The sequence below is a fragment of the Pristiophorus japonicus genome, chromosome 22 (genome assembly GCF_044704955.1).
Source record: "Pristiophorus japonicus isolate sPriJap1 chromosome 22, sPriJap1.hap1, whole genome shotgun sequence".
Taxonomy (NCBI): Eukaryota; Metazoa; Chordata; class Chondrichthyes; family Pristiophoridae; genus Pristiophorus; species Pristiophorus japonicus.
In genome coordinates this window covers 2722964-2743243 of record NC_091998.1, presented here as the reverse complement: position 1 = coordinate 2743243, position 20280 = coordinate 2722964, and the positions used below count along the sequence as shown (strand labels likewise).

The 20280-nt window shown below is 45.9% G+C and overlaps 1 protein-coding gene across 3 annotated transcripts in view; it reads left to right on the top strand.

Moving 5' to 3' along the window:
• The window catches only part of ccser2a (coiled-coil serine-rich protein 2a), a 723588-nt gene that overhangs the window by 531711 nt on the left and 171597 nt on the right, over positions 1-20280 (top strand). The window lies entirely within an intron of this gene.

Sequence of the window (20280 nt, the reverse complement as noted above, 5' to 3'; positions counted from 1 at the left end):
CCATCACAGGCCTCCCAGGCAGCAAGTGTGGTCAGGTGCTGATGCCCCCTGTCCAGTCTCCGTTGATAGCGGAGAATGTTGGTGGTGGTGTTAGAACATAAGAAATAGGAGCAGGAGTCGGCCATTTTGCCCCTCGCGTCTGCTCCGCCATTAAATAAGATCATTGCTGATGCTGATCCTGGGCTCGGCTCCACTTCCCTGCCCGCTCCCCATAACCTTTCACTCCCTTATCGTTCAAAAGTCTGTCTAACTCCACCTTAAATATATTCAAGGACCCAGCCTCCACAGCTCTCTGGGGCAGAGAATTCCACAGATTTACAACTCTCTGAGAGAAGAAATTTCTCCTCATCTGAGTTCTAAATGGGCGGCCCCTTACTCTTAAACTATGCCCCCTAGTTCTAGATTCCCCCATGAGTGGAAACATCCTCTCTGCATCTACCTTGTCGAGCCCCCTCAGTATCTTATATGTTTCAATAAGATAACCTCTCATTCTTCTAAACTCCAATGAATATGGGCCCAACCTGCTCAACCTATCTTCATAAGTCAACCCCTTCATCTCAGGAATCAACCTAGTGAACCTTCTCTGAACTGCCTCCAATGCAAGTATATCCTTCCTTAAATACGGGGACCAAAACTGTACGCAGTACTCCAGGTATTGGTGCTGCTGGTGTTGGGGCTGATTGTGGTGGGATTCTGAGGACCAAGGTGAGAGAGTATAAAGGGCACCTATGTTGATGGGATAGATGGCAGGTGAAGTAGAGATGACAGAAGCATTCTGTCAATGGTCAGAGAGTTCTTCCAATGAGGTGAGAATGTTTGGAGTGTGGAATGTGGAAAGCCTGCAGAATGTGTGTTGGAAATGGACTGAAAAAAAGCTTCTGCTTGAGGAAAGTGAATATCTGTTAGGTGGGAGTTTTTACTGTACATTTGAAGCTGTCAACTAATCAGCTGGAGCAATGGCCACTTAACTCACGCCTCAGCTTGACAGCCGTGGTCTACACACAGTGGGGATCCCGTGGTCATGAAGTTAAAGACAAAAGATAAGTGAAAAAAGGATGTTAAGCATCTGGTAAGTAGATCATTTTAATTAGGTCCCCCGCCTTTGCCAGTCGGGTCTGCTCAGCATTGACAAACCCGACAAAGGGAAAGGAACATGGTGGCGGGTTGATAGCGGGTTCCCGACCCATTGTCAAAAAAAACACTTTCCCACCCAACCCTCCCCTGATCGTGCCGACTGACAGTCTGGTCCAACAGTTTCAAAAATGAATCCACTACATGAGCTGCTCCACTCTGGCCATTCTTCTTTGTGCCTTGACCACAGTCTCAGCAATGGACAGTCAATCCATCAACAACCAATACAAACACACAGCACAAACAGGAGACATACATATAAACATACAAAGATAGGCTGGTCCTTTGGATCTGTCCCATTCATCCAGGTGGCAACTATTTAACACAACCCCCCCCCCAGTGCTTCCTCCTCCCAGCATCTAATTCATCTCCTGAGGTGGGGGGGGAAATCCTACATCAATTTTGGGGCAATTTTTGGGAAATTCCTTTCTGACCTCTGAAGGCAATCTCAGGTAGCAAGTTCCAGGAGATAACGGTGGACACAAGGGCATTGGCCACCATTTGTACGCAACAATATCTGGCCCTCAAGGAACTCGCCCAGCTCCCTTTGAACGCTTGCAGTGAGTCCGCACTCACTGTACGAGCCAGCAACTTATCCCTGAGGTCAATGACCCTCTATGGAAAGAAACGCCCCCCCAATATCTAACCGAATTAGCTCAACTCATTTATACGCTGTCTCGCTGTTCCCTAATTTATTTAATTCAGATAATCTGTCAACGTACACACAGTCTAATTCCTTCATCTAAATAACAAGAAATTGCTGCAAATTTTCCCTCCAGAAGAGAAAATAAAACCAGGGATAAAGACTATTATTTTCAGTTCAGACCAATGCCGAGTGCAATATATTCCAAAACCAATTTCTGTGTGCAGCTTGACTACAGAGCATAAAGTTGACCTGCATTCTTCTGTTCGCCACACACATAAGTACCAATTAAAATTTATTTCCATGTTGGAAATGAAAACAAGATATAAACCACGCAAAACTGATTAAAATTGACAGCTGAAGGGGAAAGCATCAAATTTCAGAATAGAATGTGAAAGGTATTTTGTGCATAAGTGCCCTGCGAAATTCATTCACAAGATTATTCGCTCATTAGCGGTATCATTTCCCCACTCTGAATGATTGTGTTTCCTGTATACAAATCTAAACAGCTGCAATGATGTTTGTAATGAGCAGGAATGGTTACAACTCTAGCCGTGCTTTCATTAAACACGGAGGACTTTTACTTTGCATCAACAGTGGGGGCTGTGGTGACATGGGTCGGCTTGCTGGGACTTGCATTCTGATTATTGGCCTCCTGATTTCAAAATTACATGGATTTAAAAGAATAAGCAAAATTGATTGATTTTTTAAATGCACAAATGCAATTTATAGATTGTTACTGAATTGCGTTTCCTGGGCCTAATTTACCAATGCAAATTAAGTTAATTAGAAAATTCAGTTTCTAGCTCAAAATGTACACTTGCTGTTGATGCGAAGCTGATGGTATGTTTATGCCATATTAGGATAAGTGTGGCTAAATGATGTGAATTAGGTCTCATTTACTTTTTTAAATTAAGTTTACTTGAAATAAGACTTTCACTGTACAGCTCAAGAACTACAAGTCGTGTCTTTGTGAAAATTGGAGAGTGTAATTGTTATACTATGAAGGACTGCATATTAATGAGTTATGCCAATTAGGTCTAACTTACATGTTCTAATTGAGTTCATTTGAAAATTCACTTTACCCTTTAATTTAAGAATCTCGCATCCTAAACTGAAATGTATAATTATGCTGCTAGGAACAACATATTAATGAATTATGTCAATTAGATCCGCTTTGCATATTCTAATTGGGAGTATTCTCCTGAACTCATGGAAGGCACTCTATGCAGTGAGAAGGTTTTTTTTCAATCAGTTGTTTCAGAAGGAAAGCACAGACTGCTGATTGGAATCTCCATGCTGCATTGGGATGGGTCCATTTGATCTGACTGGATTGCCCATGGCATCCGCAACAGTCATGTCCGTGTGCCGACTGGCTTTCGAGGGGATATTTCTGTGCTGCATGTTCCAATCCTGCGGCTCTCTTGTGATTTGCAGCAGGAGTTTGATTAGTGAGCAGGTCCAGTCTGTGCAGCGTGAGGGATGGAGCATGTTCATGCAATGCACAATAGAATGGTACAATATGCGCTTGTGCCCACTAATTTGCTGTCGGCAAAGTCTTTGTCTTATCTGAAGACTGTGCTGAGTGGAGGTGGACTCCTTCCTTTGAAGGAGAAAGTGAATTTGGATCCAGTCAACCTGAGGCATTTTCTGCCAGTTGGTCACAAAGCAGCATCTGCAGGAGAGCTGACCACATGTTACTTGCCGAGTTTGTTGGCAGTTAATGGGAGCATCTGTTGCAGAATAATGGGGATTGTACAGACATGGGACAGTCGGCTGGGAGTTGGTCTGATTATGGCCCTCCAGATTGCATGGAAATGGGACTATGAAATGGGAGCAGGTGTTAGCCTTAGTTCAATGGTAGCACTCTTGCCTATGAGTCAAAGGCTCATGGGTTCAAGCCCCACTCCAAAGACTTGAGCACATCATCTACGCTGACACTTGAGTATAGTACTGAGGGAGTGCTGTTCTGTCACAAGTGCCATCTTTCAGGAGAGAAGTTGTGGTATTGAGAGCTGGGAGAGACAAACAGCATTAGAATAAAGAGTGATCAGACAGGGGAGCAATGCTAAGCAGGCTAAGGTGGGCTTGGCATGCATATGTGTAAATGCACAGAGCATGACAAAAAGCGGAGAGAAATTTCTCATGAACGTGGCATCAGAATACAAAATGTACCCAATTTCCACATTTTACCCACTTGGCCATAAATCTGAGCTGGAATCAGGACTCTGTTTTACCTGTTTACATGAACAGAATTAACTCAATTCACAAATCTATGTTTGGAAACATATTCTTGAATTTCCCTGTTGTGTGCTCTGTTATGTGCCACGTGGTCAGACTCCTGTGGTAGGTTGTAAATGCTGTAATAAAGAAAATGAGGTTACCTACTTTATAGGGACACCTGCTTTCTTTGAATGGAAATACACTACACATTCAAAGATCACTCACATATTTGATTTCTGATCACCTGAGGATAACATTTTGTTATTTATTTTTTGTTGTGCTAATAGCGTTTGAATTTTTAAAATAAAAAGTGACAAATGATGGGAGTCGGGGAGAGGCCACATGTGTAGCATGAGAAGGATGAGTTACATTGGCATTATGATCATTATGGGTGTAGAGTATGTAAGCACCTTTAGTAATGACTCTACGAGGCAGGGTGTGATACTTAAACTGTGTAGACCTGTAGTCCTTTATTTGCAGCTCCTGAGTGAGGACAACAAGCTGTGTGTTTCTTTTTATACTGGGTTACTTGCAGTGTGCAGGTAACCCTTACGTCTCCAGCAGCAGCACCCTCTGGTGTACAGATAAGGTGTGTACAGTGTAAGGGTACATTCAGTGTGGCATAACGGTGTTTCAGACATCACACAGTAAACAGGCATGCATACACATCAACACTTCCCCCTCTAAGCATTTTTCATATCCTTATTGTCATGATCAGTGGTAGGTTGTGGTGTGAGGGTTGTGTGGTTGCCAGATGTGAACCTTGTGCTTGAGGCTGTTCTCGTACATTTCCCCCCCCCCCCCCCCTCACACACAAACCAAGTGGGTGTCACTGTTGTGGGATCCCTCGGGGAGGTAGCCACAGCAGCAGTGGGTGGTGCGTAGTTGTGGGCAGGGCCACAAGACTGGATGGGCTACTTGTCCACCAATTGGGATGAGGGTCAGGTCATCCCAGGGTTTGCCAGGGAAGCTGGAGGGTATTGGCCTCATGCTCCTGGTGTTGGCCCTGGTGGCGAGGGGCTGTAGGGCTGGTCTGGTGCATGTTGCCATTGGTGGTGGCTGGGCTGCCCATTGACCACTGTCCCTGTAGTGGGTTTGCTCCCACTACATGGTCAGGTAGCCTGCCAGACCTGGGGGTCTCCCACAGGGGGATTCCATTGGCATCAGCATGGTCCCTGTCGGACCCAATGTCCTTTGGTAGTGTCCTACCGGTATACATGACACCTTGGCTCTGATCACACATAGTCGAGCCTGCATTATACATTCTAGCATTTGCATCACTTTTGGGCGTCCTGGTTTCAACAGACATGGTTACACTAGGCATTTCACAATCTCTATCATTACTGTTAAGCATAATAAACTTGTTAACCTTACTGACACCTGCATTAATATCATTAAACACATTAGTTAAACCAGCATCACAATTCATTGTTATGTTGCATACATTTTCATACTTGCACCCTTTAATCGCATCTTTCGCTTTAAAGTCCGTGTACTCAAATAGTTGAAACTTCCCCTTTAAATTTCTTTGGTTATCGGTCTCCTTTAAGGGAGCCTTCAAATCCGATTGGCCGCTCAGTGTCATGTGATGCTCCTCCATGCTCACGGGTGGCATGGCGGTGGCCATTTTGATTACAAGTGTTTCTCCTTGTGCTGCTGGTACTGCGGCCATTTCCTGGTTTTCCTGTAGGAGGGCTGTGGTGGTCTTTTCTTCCAAAGGGCCACTTCGCCTGATGTGGACCTGGTTCATCCAATTCCTGCCCAGCAGCATGGGACCGTCGCCGGCTACAATCCACAGGGGGAGTTTGTTCAACATGCTGCTCTGGGAGACCTGGACGTCTACACTGCCAACGATTTGGATTTTACCTTTGGTATAGGTGAGCAGCTTTGCCTGGACAGGAGACAGTTTTGGTCGAGTGAAGGATTCATCCAAATTTTTTCAATGGTCATTTGGCTCATCACAGACTGGCTCGCCCCTTTGTCGATCTCCATGGAGACTGGGACCCCATCGATGTCCACTTCCATCATCCACGGAGAACTTCCGGTGGAGTAGGTAAAGATTCCATACTCTTCTTCCAGGATTTGAGCAGCTTCATCTTCATCTATGTCGGAGCCCCGGTGATTAGCCAACTGATCACAGACACGGTGAGTACAGCCTTTTCTGCACATTCTCTGAAGGTGCCCCTTCTCTTTGCAGCCTTTGCATGTATAGTCTTTGTAGCGGCATTGGTGGGCCCTGTGGTTTCCTCCACAGCGCCAGCACGGGGCCATCCGGTTTGCCCCATGTGGTGGACTCAGGGTTGTGGGACTCGGGGCAGCATTTCTGCCTTTAGAAGTGTCCATGTGGTGCACTGCGCTCGCCGGTTTAGAGTCCTGGGTCAGTATTCGCCTGGAGTCGCTGGCCGAAACCATGTAGGCCTGGCTCACTTGAATTGCTTTCTGCAGGGTGACTGTGATGTCAGCCGAGGCCTTCGTGGCCGATTCCGATGACAAATATGTCCCTTAGTGCTTCACTAAGGTGGTCGCCAAAATCACACGGTGCAGCTAGTCTTCTTAAGTGTGCAGCATACTTGGCAATTTCTTGGCCCTCAGGTCGCCGGTAAGTGTAGAACCGGTGCCTGGCTGGTAAGGATGCTTTCTTTCGGTTTTAGTTGTTCCTGTATAATTGTTACAAGTTGCTCATAGCTCTTGGTGGTTGTCTTCTCCGGGGCTAGTAAGTCCCTGACGAGACTGTAGATGGTGGGCCCACAACCGCTAAGCAGGATGGCCCTGCGTTTGTTCGGTAGTGTGGCCGGTGTGTCCCCATCCAGGTCGTTGGCTATAAAGAAGTGTTCCAATCATTCCACAAAAGCATCCCAATCTTCCCCCTCTGTAAACTGCTGAAAGTTGCTGAGGTTAGACATGTTGAGCGTGTGGTTCGTGATCTCGTATTCCGCCGCCAGTTGTAGTGTATGTAAGCACCTGTAGTAATGACTCCACGAGGCAGGGTATGATACTTAAACTGTGTAGACCTGTAGTCCTTTATTTACAGCTCCTGAGTGCTGACAACAAGCTGAGAGTTCCTTTTTAGGTCTCCAACAGCAGCACCCTCTGGTGTACAGATAAGGTGTGTACAGTGTAAGGGTACATTCAGTGTTGCATAATGGTGTTACAGACATCACACAGTAAACAGGCATGCATACACATCAATGGGGATGTTCTAAGGGGGTCTGCCATTCTTAGCCCTACTTCCAATACAGGAGTGAAGAAGGCCTCACAAGGATCAAAATATAGCTGTTCATGCTCAGGGATATTTGTTAGATAAAAACAGCAGAAAGAGAGAGACAGCGGACTTAGTGTGAGGGGAGGTGGGAGACGGATGGAAAGGAGAGAAAATGCAGGGTTCTGTGAGCCTGGAAATGCCATCACAAATTTATGGACCTTATGATGAGACCCGGAGAGCCTGTCATTTATTTCATAGTTACTTTCAAATAATCCGAAGCTTCAGTGTAAGAAAAATCTCCATTTTGTGTGCAGTCTCTCCTGTTACTTTTTGCAAGATTCCTATTTCAAATCTTAATAAAACCTTTGTGCTCCAAGCTACCTACAGGGCTTAAGTGTTAATAGAGATATTAATCATAGTAATGGCAATTTTGTTTTATTGCTGGCTTCCTGGCTGAGACTACTGATGCTGTATTTTTGACACAGTTCAGTTACTGGCGGCCTCTGGGACTGAGGATTCACCACGGGGTTTCTCTCTAATTGGAGTAAATTGAGCAATTTAGAAATACTAAGAAATGTCAAAATAAATTAAATATTAAATATTCTATGGTCAGTTGCAAGCAGACACCATCCAAAGTCTGCAAGGACACGCATAAGCATACTCATTGGCAATGACACTCGAATTACTAATTTAGATGAATTTTTTGATTAGTGTAAAATATATAAAGTAAGCAGATGTTTACTGTCCAATTTGACAACAGTGGGGGATGCACTGTAGTGTCACTCTTGGTATATAATATCCACTGGATAGAGATTGCACTTATAAAGCGAATTACCATGCATGTAGTTTTATGAAGGACATTTTGAGCAACTGGAACAGGTGGAAGTGTCCTTCAGGTGAAACAGTAAACCAAGGCTCCACCTGTGAGTTTTGGTGTTGGGCGAGCAATAGGGGTGCTGTTCTCGAAAATAAAATTAATGGGTCAAAGTACTATCCATAATTGATCAACGCAGCATCATAAAACACAGACAATACAGCACAGAAGCAGGCTATTGGGCTCATCGTACATCTGTTGCTGCTAGCTGTCCAGCTGGAGTGTTTATTCCTCTTCAGGTTTTACTGTGCTACTCTTCCCCATTTTGCCCTCTGATCGTCCTTATTCATGCACTAGCTGAGCAGGGAGATGATACTGTCCAGAGCTGGCCAGTGGCAATTCTGCAGGTTGTTTGCCCTTCCTCCTTTGTCGGCCGGCGTGGACACGATGGGCCGAAATGGCCTCCTCCTGCGCTGTAAATTTCTGTGTTTCTATGTTTTTATTTGAAGAGCAGGAAGTTCTTCCGATGTTTTGGCCAACCTTTTAAATTGATGGAAAGAAAATTAGGTGTGCTCTGCAACTTGTATGCAATGCTTCTTGCCTGATTTTCCTTTCTGAACTCCACATAGTGGCAGCTTAATGTCCGGGCACTAAAATGAAACTCTGCCCCATTATGTCCAAAGAAACACTCTGGAATTTATAGAGACTCCCTCCCTAAACCCCTCCGCCTCTCTCCTCCTTTAAAACACTCCTTAAATCCTACCTCTTTGACCAAGCTTTTGGTCATCTGCCATAATTTCTTCTTATGTGGTTTGGTGTCAAATTTATTTGTTTTGCCTTAAAACACGCCTTGGGACGTTTCACTACATAAAATACAAGTGGTTGTTGATTCCATGGGTGTACGATAGTGCAACCATTGTTGGTCTGTATCACAATTCTTACATTGCACAGTCTTGATTCCAGTCAATCTGACAGCGGGAGAGAATGCGGAGCCTCACAGCAAGCTGAGAAACTTGACCATGGCGGGGGGGGTGCTGAGGGCAAAGCAGCCAACCCATCCTCATAATCGAGGAACAATGTTGCCGCAGATTGATCTGAAGAGGAAGAAATATATTGTTTTTTAAATGGAGAACAGTATAAAGGGCATTTAATGTCGTATTGTTGCGGAATTATTACTGCCAACCTGAAAGGGTGAAAAGATGTGCTAGTTTAGGATTGACAACAGCAGATTTCTGGAGGAATTTACTCAAACAATTATTAGTCCTCTTGTGGACATTTTCAGTGTTGACTGGACTTGGGACAAATCCCAGAGGATTGGAAAATAGCAAATATGGCTCCCATCCTCAAAAAAGGACAACGAACCATCACATTGTAGACCTGTAAGCCTTGCTCCTAATGTTGGGAAACTGTTTGGACGTATTATGAGGAATAACACGAGTGAGCATCTTGAGAGGCAGGAGCTAATCCTAAATTTTAAGAGTGGGAGTTCATGTTTCACTAATTGAGGAGGTGGTAGGCCTAGTAGGTAGGACAGAGACAGTGGATGTTATCTACCTGGATTTCAGGAAGGCATTTGACACTGTCTTACATAATAGGCTAGTACATAAGGTCCAAGCCCAGAGGATACTTAGAAATGTATTAAAATGGATGGGCAAATGGTTAATAGACCAGAACGGGTAACAGTGCATGGGCAGGTAGCTCGTTGGCAGCCCATGGAGTGGCACAAGATTCAGTATTAGAGTCGCCTTTGTTTATGATGTTTATAAATGATTTAGAGCAAGGAATTGTGTCCAAAGTGCCCAGCTTTGCTGATGACACCAAATTGGGAGCAGTGCCAAATGATTATCAATGACCTCAAATGTAAAAGGATCTTGACGAGCTCAGTCACTGGGTGGAGTCATAGCAGCTGCAATTTAATTCTGGGAAATGTAAGATTATGTGCTTTGGCAGAGGTTTGTTGTGGATTATGTGCTAAATGGCATTGTACTTGAAACATTGGACCAGAAGAGGGATCTTGGGGATTTAGCAGATAGGTGACTAAAAGCATCAGCACAATGGGCTCAAGTCTCAAGTTTCGGACCCCCGCTAGAACGGCGCACATCGGAGAGGCCCGCCTAATTTGTAGAACAAAAATTGCGCCGAATACTTACCTCGCGATTCTCCGATATCTGTCGGCCCGTTTCCAGCTCAGCGCGACGCAGCAGGAGCTGCTGGGGGCGGAGCTACAGCCCTGCGCCAAAAACAGTGCCGGCAGCTGCGTGCGTGCGCAGTAGTTCCTGGCCCTCCCAGCGCGTCCTGTCTCCGGGCGACGACCCTATCCCAGGCCGAAGGGACATCGCCCCTATCCCGGGCCGAGTGGCCTGACACCTCTTACCTCATCGGTGGTGGGGCCCGCCCACCCGGCATCTCACTGGGTGCGGGCCCCACCCGAAGTCCTGGGCGGCGGCTGGGCTCGCCTGACCGGCATCTCCTGGGTTGGCCCCGTCCCAGCACGCTGTTGGAGGATTCCCGGTGCTGCAGTAGGTGAGTAGAAACTTAATTTGTTGTTTATTGATTTTTAAACATTTATTTTTTATTAATTTTTTAAATTTGATTTATTGGTTCATTTATTGATTTATTTATCGTTTATTATTGATGATGGCTCTTTATTTGTAAAAGTGAAGTGTTTAATGTTTGTAAACTTCCCTTCCCCCCTCCCTCCCCCCGCAATCTCTCGTACCTTACGCCTAGTGTAGGCAAGGTTTTTCTGAGCATACAAAAATCTACACTTACTCCATTCTAAGGTAGTTTGGAGTAAATTTTCGCTGCCTAAACTTGCAAAACAGGCGTAAGTGGCTGAACACGCCCCCTTTTGGGGAACAAAAAATCTGTTCTAAAATGAAACTATTCTAACTGACTAGAACTGGAGCAAACTAAATGCCGAGAATTGCAATTTCTAAGATACTCCATTCTAAACTAGTTGCTCCAAAAAAATAGGAGCAATTCAGGCCGAAACTTGAGCCAAATGTTCCCAGGCTGTTAAAAAGCAAAACATGTGTGAGGATGCTCAGGCTTTGAACTATCAAATATGGACTGTGGAGCTGTGGATATTGGGCCCTCAAGCTTAGAAAAGAATACACAAAGTACAGCTCATTGCAGCATAACTAAACCCGAGCATCAATATTGTGGTGGCTGTAGGCTGCATAGATTCAAAGGCATCACTGTTTAATGGCAGGCCTGATAATAGAGCTTATTCAGCCTTATTGTGTATTTCCCTAGTTATGGAAGGACAGGACAAGGACTGACAGAGACAGGCCTCACTATGAATTGGCAGTTCTCTCAAGAATAAAGCTTATTCAGTCATTGGGAGTTAATATACAAAACCACAAGTTGCTGCCTGAAATACTTTCAGATTTATGCCTGCATCTGCCAATATATGAGCAGATTTAGATTAAATACCAAACTTGCAAAGAGGCAGTGCCATAAATATTACCAGCATCCCAACTTTACAGGTCTACTTCCTTCTCTGTCCATCACCAAAAAACTGTTCTGCCTGAATGTAACTCAGCTCCTTGAAATGTCATAAACCTTCCATGACATTTCCATCAGCAAGATATTGATTCGATATAAATTACGCCTCCAGTATCCAGCGGGTTTGGCAGAAGGTTATTACTGTAGCACACAGTTCACACCAAGGCAGGCGCAACTACTCATTTCCAGGTATCTTTTTGTGGAAAATTATTTTCTGCTCCAACTGTTGAATAAGCAAGTATATCTTTATAAGAAGGTTTCTTGCGTCTATCATCTGTGCTCACCCATCAGTCACTTTGCATCTTGCTCATTGATTAAGTATTTAAATCTGTGCTTTTCTCTTTTCCAATTAATGATTTTCTGTGTTATTCTCCAATCCCATTGGCAATATTACTCCAGAGTCGGGTTAGCGATCAAACTCCAAGGAGCATTGGAGTGAAAGAAGCAAACCAGACTTTCAGATTGCACACTGTAGTATAACTTAAGTTTCAGCAGTTCCATTGTATAGAAAGGCATTTGTTGAATATACTTGACCAGGATGTGATGACAATCGGACTGCCCAACACAATGCAGTTGCCTGTTTTCTGTCATACATCACCAGTATACGCATACCCTGGACCCCAAAGAGGGCTTCAGAATCTCATAGATGGTACACACTGCAGCCACGGTGCGCCGGTGGTGGAGGGAGTGAGTGTTGAAGGTGGTGGATGGGGAGCCAATCAAGTGGGTTGTCCTGGATGGTGTCGAGCTTCTCGAGTGTTGTTGGAGCTGCAACTCATCCAGGCAAGTGGAGAGTATTCCATCACACTCCTGACTTGTGCCTTGTAGATGGTGGAAAGGCTTTGGGGAGTCAGGAGGTGAGACACTCACCACAGAATACCCAGCCTCTGACCTGCTCTTGTGGTCACAGTATTTATGTGCACCCCTAGATAAGTATGTCTGACACCCACAAATTTCAGGTTTGAAGATGACCTTGTGAGATGCTCCATTGTCTGTCACCTGTGTTCTGCTGGTTTAATTCATTGGATTTCTGAACAATGTAATTCAGCTTCCGGATTAAAAATAATTAATGCCATGATTTGATATCTAATCACACACACTGATGCATTTTCTATCTATAAATTTTACAAAAATAATATATTATGATTTGTTTTAACCTGCAAAGTCTGTTGTTTTCCCAGCTCTCTTCCTCTGCATGTGTCTGGAAATTATCAGCCAATGTTTTTGTGCCGAATTCTAAAATATGTGACTCGCATGTAGAAGTGCAGAGTTCCTGCAAACTTCTTCACCAGTGTGGCATCAGAGAAAGAGCAGGGGCCATTATAGGTTGTGCAGCAGTGCATGCCAGGAATGATGATGTTCTCTCCTAGTTACCAGCACACTATGTACTGTGGGAGCACCATACTGCGAACATGTGTGGGAAGCAGAAACATCTATATATATATATATATATATATAATATATATATATTTATTATATTTATTATATATATAAATATACATATATCTTCACCAGGAGCTCTGCTGTACTGACATTATCAGCAGCTGTTCACAAAGCAGATAACAAGCTGCTGTTAATTCCATGTAGGCAGTGAGCAGAATACACATAGGAATCACTACAGTGCAGCACTGATAAATATTTCACATGATATTGATATTGCAGACTGAAAATAAAACTTAAATAGAAACTGCAGCTTTAAATTTTTAATGCCCCTCACAAAAAGACCTTGGGGAAAGCTGTGGAGATGAGAAGGCTGGTAAGACAGATCTTTTATAATGACCTTATTAAGGCATTCATATTAAGATTTGTAGGATGCTGAACAAAAATATATAGAAATGTTTGAGTGCATAATCTGGTGAGACAGAAAGGGAAACTCATTTGTAAAGCAGGTAGTGAACAACCTGCTTTCGCTCTCTCTCAAGCTGTCTGACTTGAAACAGTAATGTGTTCGGTATCCTTATCCTGTGCCCTGTTTGTGCTGCAAATTCTCATCACTCATTGATGCTGGTCCTCTAGGAGCTTGGTAGCTATGGCTTTCTGTGGTAAAATGGAAACCGCATGTGTAATTTATAAAATGCATAGCAGGTGAGAGCTGTAGGCACTGCACTTACTTCACTATACTCCGCACACGCACACACTGGCACACGCACACACTGGCACACGCACACGCACACGCAAAAAGAGAACAAAATAATGACTTCTCAATCCCAGCCTGTTGTGTATGGAGAAGGAGTCAGACTAGATACTGCAAGCTCAAAGTAAAGTGTAACCATAGTCTTTTATTGCAGGTCTCCAGAGTGCCTCTCCAACCTGTAAAGCCGCCTCAAATACCTGTGCTTCCAAGGGATTATGGGATCCTTTGGGACTCAGGGGAATGAGCCCTCTGGTAGCTGTACAGAGTAAATACAAGTCCACATATATAACAACATTCCCCCCCCCCCCAAAGTCAATAGTGTAACTATTTACAATGTGAGTCGATCTGGGGCCCTTCTTGTCCTGGTTGATCGTCTCGGTGTGAAAGCTGGTGTTGTTGAATCATTTGTTGGGCCCTGCTGGGCTGCTGTGGATGATGGGTTCTGCTGCATGGTCAACCGTGGTGCCGGTTGCCACTGGTGTGTATGTTGGGGGATCAAAAAAGGTAGGGTCCAAGGTGGGTTGCTCAGGATAGTCCATGAATCTGAGTTTGATTTGGTCCAAGTGTTTCCGGTGAATGAGTCCATTTGAAAGTTTGACCTGAAACACCCTGCTCCCCTCTTTGGCTACGACAGTGCCAGGAAGCCACCTAGGACCTTGTCCATAATTTAATACAAATACAGGATCATTGACTTCAGTCTCGCGTGACACACTTGCGCTATCATGGTATGCACTTTGTTGAAGCCGCCTGCTCTCTACCTGTTCATGTAGATCAGGATGAACTAACGAGAGCCTTGTCTTAAGAGCTCTTTTCATGAGCAGTTCAGCAGGTGGGATCCCAGTGAGTGAGTGTGGTCTCGAGCGGTGGCTAAGCAGGACTCGGGATAGGCGAGTCTGCAGTGAGCCTTCAGTTACCCTCTTCAAGCCTTGCTTGATGGTTTGCACTGCTCTTTCTGCATGACCATTGGACGCTGGTTTAAAAGGGGCAGATGTGACATGTTTGATCCCGTTACGGGTCATGAATTCTTTGAACTTCGCACTGGTAAAACATGGTCCGTTGTCGCTCACCAGGACATCGGGTAAGCTGCGAGTGGCAAACATGGCCCACAAGCTTTCAGTGGTGACATTATCTCACATTCAATCCACTTGGAGTACACGTCCACAACCACAAGGAATATTTTACTCAAGAACGGGCCTGCATAGTCGACATGTACCCTCGACCACAGTTTGGAGGGCCAAGACCATAAACTTAGCGGCGTCTCCCTGGGTACATTGCTTAACTGCGAGCATGTATTACATCTGTGAACACAGGATTCTAAGTCCGCATCGATACCAGGCCACCCGACGTGGATCTGGCTATCGCTTTCATCATTACGATGCCTGGGTGGGTGCTGTGGAGGTAATTGATGAAGGTGTCTCTGCTCTTCTTGGGGACCACTATTCAATTGTCCCACAGAAGGCAGTCTGCCTGTATAGACATTTCATCTTTGCGCCGCTGGAACGGCTTTATCGCTTCCTGCATTTCCACTGGGACACTGGACCAGCTCCCGTGAAGCACACAGCTTTTGACTAGAGATAATAAGGGGTCCTGGCTTGTCCAGGTTTTGATCTGCCGAGCAGTGACGGGTGATTGCTCACTCTCAAACACTTCCATAACCATGGCTAGATCTGCGGGCTGCGCCATTTCCACCCCCGTGGTGGGCAATGGCAGCCTACTGAGAGCATCGGCGCAGTTTTCTGTGCCTGGCTTGTGGCGGATGGCGTAGTTGTATGTAGACAACGTGAGCGCCCATCTCTGGATGCGGGCCGATGATTTATCCCTTTACTCTCGGAAAACAGGGATATAAGTGGCTTATGATCAGTTTCCAATTCGAATTTTAGCCCAAACAGGTATTGATGCATTTTCTTTACCCCATAGACACACGCTAACGCTTCTTTTTCAGTCATGCTGTAGGCTCTCTCAGCCTTGAACAGACTCCTGGATGCATAAGCAACCAGTTGCAGTTTCTCAAAATCATTAGCTTGTTGCAATACACACTCGACGCCATATGACAATGCATCACATGCTAGTACCAAACGCTTACATGGATCATACAACACAAGCAATTTGTTTGAGCATAACAATTTTCTCACTTTTTCAAAGGCATTTTCTTGGCTTTTGCCCCAAACCCATTCGCCCCCTTTTCGTAGCAAGACATGTAGTGGTTCTAGTAGGGTGCTGAGACCCGGTAAGAAGTTACCAAAGTAGTTCAAGAGTCCCAGAAACGACCACATGTTCTGTGGCCTCGGTGCGTTCTCGATTACCTCCGCCTTCATGTTGGTGGGCCTGATGCCGTCCGCCGCAATCCTCCTTCCCAAGAACTCCACTTCAGGCGCCAGGAAAACGCACTTCGAGTGTTTTAACCTGAGCCCCACGCGGTTGAGTCGACTAAGAACCCCCTCCAGGTTCTGCAGGTGCTCGACTGTGTTCCGACCTGTGACCAAGATGTCGTCCTGGAAGACCACTGTATGCGGGACCGACTTCAGTAAACTTTCCATGTTTCTCTGGAATATTGCCGCCGCTGATCGGATTCCAAACGGGCATCTGCTACAAACAAAGACCTTTGTGTGTGTTGATGCAGGTGAGGGCCTTCGATGATTCCTCCAGTTCCTGCATCATGTAGTTTGAAGTCAGATCCAGCTTCGTGAACATCTTTCCTCCCGCCAGCGTTGCAAAGAGATCGTCGGCTTTTGGTAGTGGGTATTGGTCCTGCAGGGAGAAACGATTGATAGTTGCATTGTAATCGCCACAGATTCTGACGGTGCAGTCTCCCTTGAGGACTGGGACAATAGGACTGGCCCACTCGCTGAACTCGATCGGTGAAATGATGCCCTCTCGTTGCAGCCGATCTAGCTCGATCTTTACCCTTTCTCTCGTCATGTACGGTACTGCTCTCGCCTTGTGATGGATGGTCGCGCCCCGGGAATTCGGTGGATCTGCACTTTTGCTCCTTGGAATTTCTCGATGCCTGGTTCAAACAGCGAAGGAAATTTGTTTAAGACCTGTGCACACGAAGTGTTGTCAGCGGATGATAGCACTCTGACGTCGTCCCAGTTCCAGCGTATCGTTCCCAGCCAGCTCCTGCCAAGCAGCGTGGGACCATCGCCCGATACCACCCAGAGTGGTAGCTTGTGCACCACTCCATGGTAGGAGACCTTTACGGTAGCACTGCCGATTACAGGAATCAGTTCTTTAGTGTAAGCTCTTAGTCTCGTGCGAACTGGAGAGGCCTTGTTGCACCACAACCTTTCGAAAGTCCTTTTGCCCATGATGGGCTGGATCGCGCCCGTGACCAACTCTATTGACACCGGGAGTCCATTTAGTTCAGCATTATCGGGGGACAATTCATGGTGAATGTGTGCTCCCCATGTACCTCTGCCTGCCCTATCTGAGGCTCTGGTTTGTCGTGATCCTCCGTGGATTTGTCCTCCTTTGTAACGTGGTGGTTTGCAGGTTTAACAGGCTTAGCAGCTCGTCTGCACACTCGTTGGAGGTGTCCCATTGTTTCACAGCCCTTGCAAACGTATCGTTTGAATCGATATGAATGGAAACGATGATCACCCCCGCAGTGCCAACAAGGTGTTGATGGCCTTGCATTCATCACCCTTGATGGACTCTGGGACATCTGTGGACGTGTAGCTGCAGGTATGTGTGACCTGCCCTGTACGTTATGATTCGAAAACAACATCACTTTGTTCACAGTACTTGTAGCAGCACTTGTGTGCTGTGCTGAGAGATTTGCTTCGTATTGTCACTGGTGGCAATGAACGCCTGGGCTATCGCTATGGCCTTACTCAAGGTTAGGGTCTCTACAGTGAAAAGTTTGCGAAGTATGGTTTCGTGGCCAATACCAAGTATGAAAAAGTCTCATGGCATGTGCTTCAAATATCCTTCAAATTCGCAATGTCCAGCAAGGCGTCTCAGCTCGGCGACATAACTCGCCACCTCCTGGCCTTCAGACCTTTTGTCGGTGTAGAACTGATACCTCACCATCAGAACGGTTTACTTCGGGTTCAAATGCTCTCGGACCAGTGTGCACAAATCGTCGTACGATTTCTCTGTGGATTTTGCTGGAGTGAGCAGATTCTTCATGAGGCCATAAGTTGATGGCCCACAGACGGTGAGGAGGATCACCCTTCGTTTGGCAGCGCTCTCTTCCTCATCTAGCTCATTGGCCACGAAGTATTGGTCGAGTCGCTCCACAAAAGTTTCCCAATCATCTCCCTCCGAAACTTTCTCCAGGATGCCCACTGTTCTCTGCATCTTTGGTTCACTATCTGTATCTCGTCGCCAGTTGTTGTGTATGGAGAAAGAGTCAGACTGAACACTGTGAGCTCAAAGTAAAGTGTGACCTTAATCTTTTATTGCAGGTCTCCAGAGTGCCTCTCCAACCTGTGAAGCCTTCTTAAATACCTGTGCTCCCAAGGGATTTATGGGATCTCTTGGGATTCCGGGGAATGAACCCTCTGGTGGCTGTACAGAGTAAATACAAGTCCACATATATAACACAGCCCTCCAGCACCTAGCCCCTCAGCAACCAGCCCTCCAGGCCCCCAGCCCTCTAGCACCCAGCCCTCCAGCACCCAGTCTCTGAGGTCATTTTTTGCTTTCACATGGGCAGTAATCTGGCAGAGGTGGGTATTGGAGACTGGGTATTGGCTGGAGCGCTGACTGAGCTGGAGACTGGAGACTGGGTGCTGGCTGGCGGAACTGATTGCCTTTCTGTTGCGGAACCCGCCTGATTTGCATTCCATTGATTTCAAAGGAATGAAAATTGAACACGTTCTATTACATTTGGGAGATCTCTTCCACCAGATTACCACCTATAAAGTGAAGGCAAAAAAATGAGCTGTATTTCTACTGTGTGCCACAGCATAGTCACCATATTACCACATCTCCACAGCCCACACACGGGCAACACTGACTAGGTTGTGTCTATAACATTACAACAGTGACTACACTTCAAATGTACTTCGATGGCCATAAAAGGTTTTCGGATGTCCTGAGGTTGAGAAAGACACTGTATAAATGCAAGTTTTTCTTTCTTGTCCTGAGATGGTAGTAATCTAGCTGCATGCTGGCTTTCGGTGTCTCTCTCACAAGGACATCCAAATCTCTCTGAACACTAACATTTAAAAGTTTCTCGCCATTTAAAAAATATTCTGTTTTTCTATTCTTTCGACCAAAGTGAATAACCTCACATTTCCCTACATTATACTCCATCTGCCTGCCACCTTACTGCCCACTCACTCAGTTTATCTATATCCCTTTGCAGACGCTTTGTGTTCTCCTCACAGCTTACTGTCCCACCTAGGTTTGTATCATCAGCAAACTTGGATATATTACACTCAGTCCCTTCATCGCAGTCATTAATATAGATTGTAAATAGCTGAGGCCCCAGCACTGATATTTGCGGCACCCCACTAGTTACAGCCTGCCAATCTGAAAAAGACACATTCATCCCTACGCTCTGTTTTCTGCCTGTTAATCAATCCTCTGTCCATGCTAATACAATGGGCCCAAGTTTTGGCCTCAGTTGCTCCTGATTTTTTGGAGCAACTGGTGTAGAACGGAGTATCTTAGAAATCGGAATTCTCGGCATTTAGTTTGCTCCAGTTCTAGTCAGTTAGAACAGTTTCACTTTGGAACAGAATTTTTTTTTCAAAAGGGGGCGTGTCCGGCCACTTACGCCTGATTTCAAAGTTTCGGCAGTGAAAACTTACTCCAAACTAACTTAGAATGGAGTAAGTGAAGATTTTTGTACGCTCGAAAAAACCTTGTCTACACTTTAGAAAATCAGGCGTAGGTTACAAATCAGGCATAGGGAATGGGGGGGGGGGGTTTAAAGGGAAGTTTACAAATATTAAACACTTCAGTTTTACAAATAAAGAGCCATCATCAATAATAAATGATAAAAACATCAATAAATCAACCAATAAAATAAAAAAAATTAATAAGAAATATTTTTTTTTTTAAATCAATAAATAAAACATTTTCTACTTGCCGACTGCAGCACCGGGAGCCCTCCAACAGCGTGCTGGGATGCCCCCCAGTGTGTCTCTGTCAGTGTCGCTATCTCTCTGTCTGTCTGTCTGTGTGTGTCTCTCATTCTCTGTCTGTCAGTGTCTGTGTTTCTGACAGCGAGGGGTGGAGGGGAGGGGGAGGATGGGGAGTGGGGGTGGAGGGGTGGAGGAGGAGGAGGGGTGGTGTAGTGGGAGAGAGGGGGTGTAGTGGGAGAGAGGGGGTGTAGTGGGAGAGAGGGGGTGTAGTGGGAGAGAGGGGGTGTAGTGGGAGAGAGGGGGTGTAGTGGGAGAGAGGGGGTGTAGTGGGAGAGAGGGGGTGTAGTGGGAGAGAGGGGGTGTAGTGGGAGAGAGGGGGTGTAGTGGGAGAGAGGGGGTGTAGTGGGAGAGAGGGGGTGTAGTGGGAGAGAGGGGGTGTAGTGGGAGAGAGGGGGTGTAGTGGGAGAGAGGGGGTGTCGTGGGAGAGAGGGGGTGTCGTGGGGGGGAGGGGGTGAGAAGGGAGGGAGGGGAGGGGGGGGTGAGAAGGGAGGGAGGGGAGGGGGGGTGAGAAGGGAGGGAGGGGAG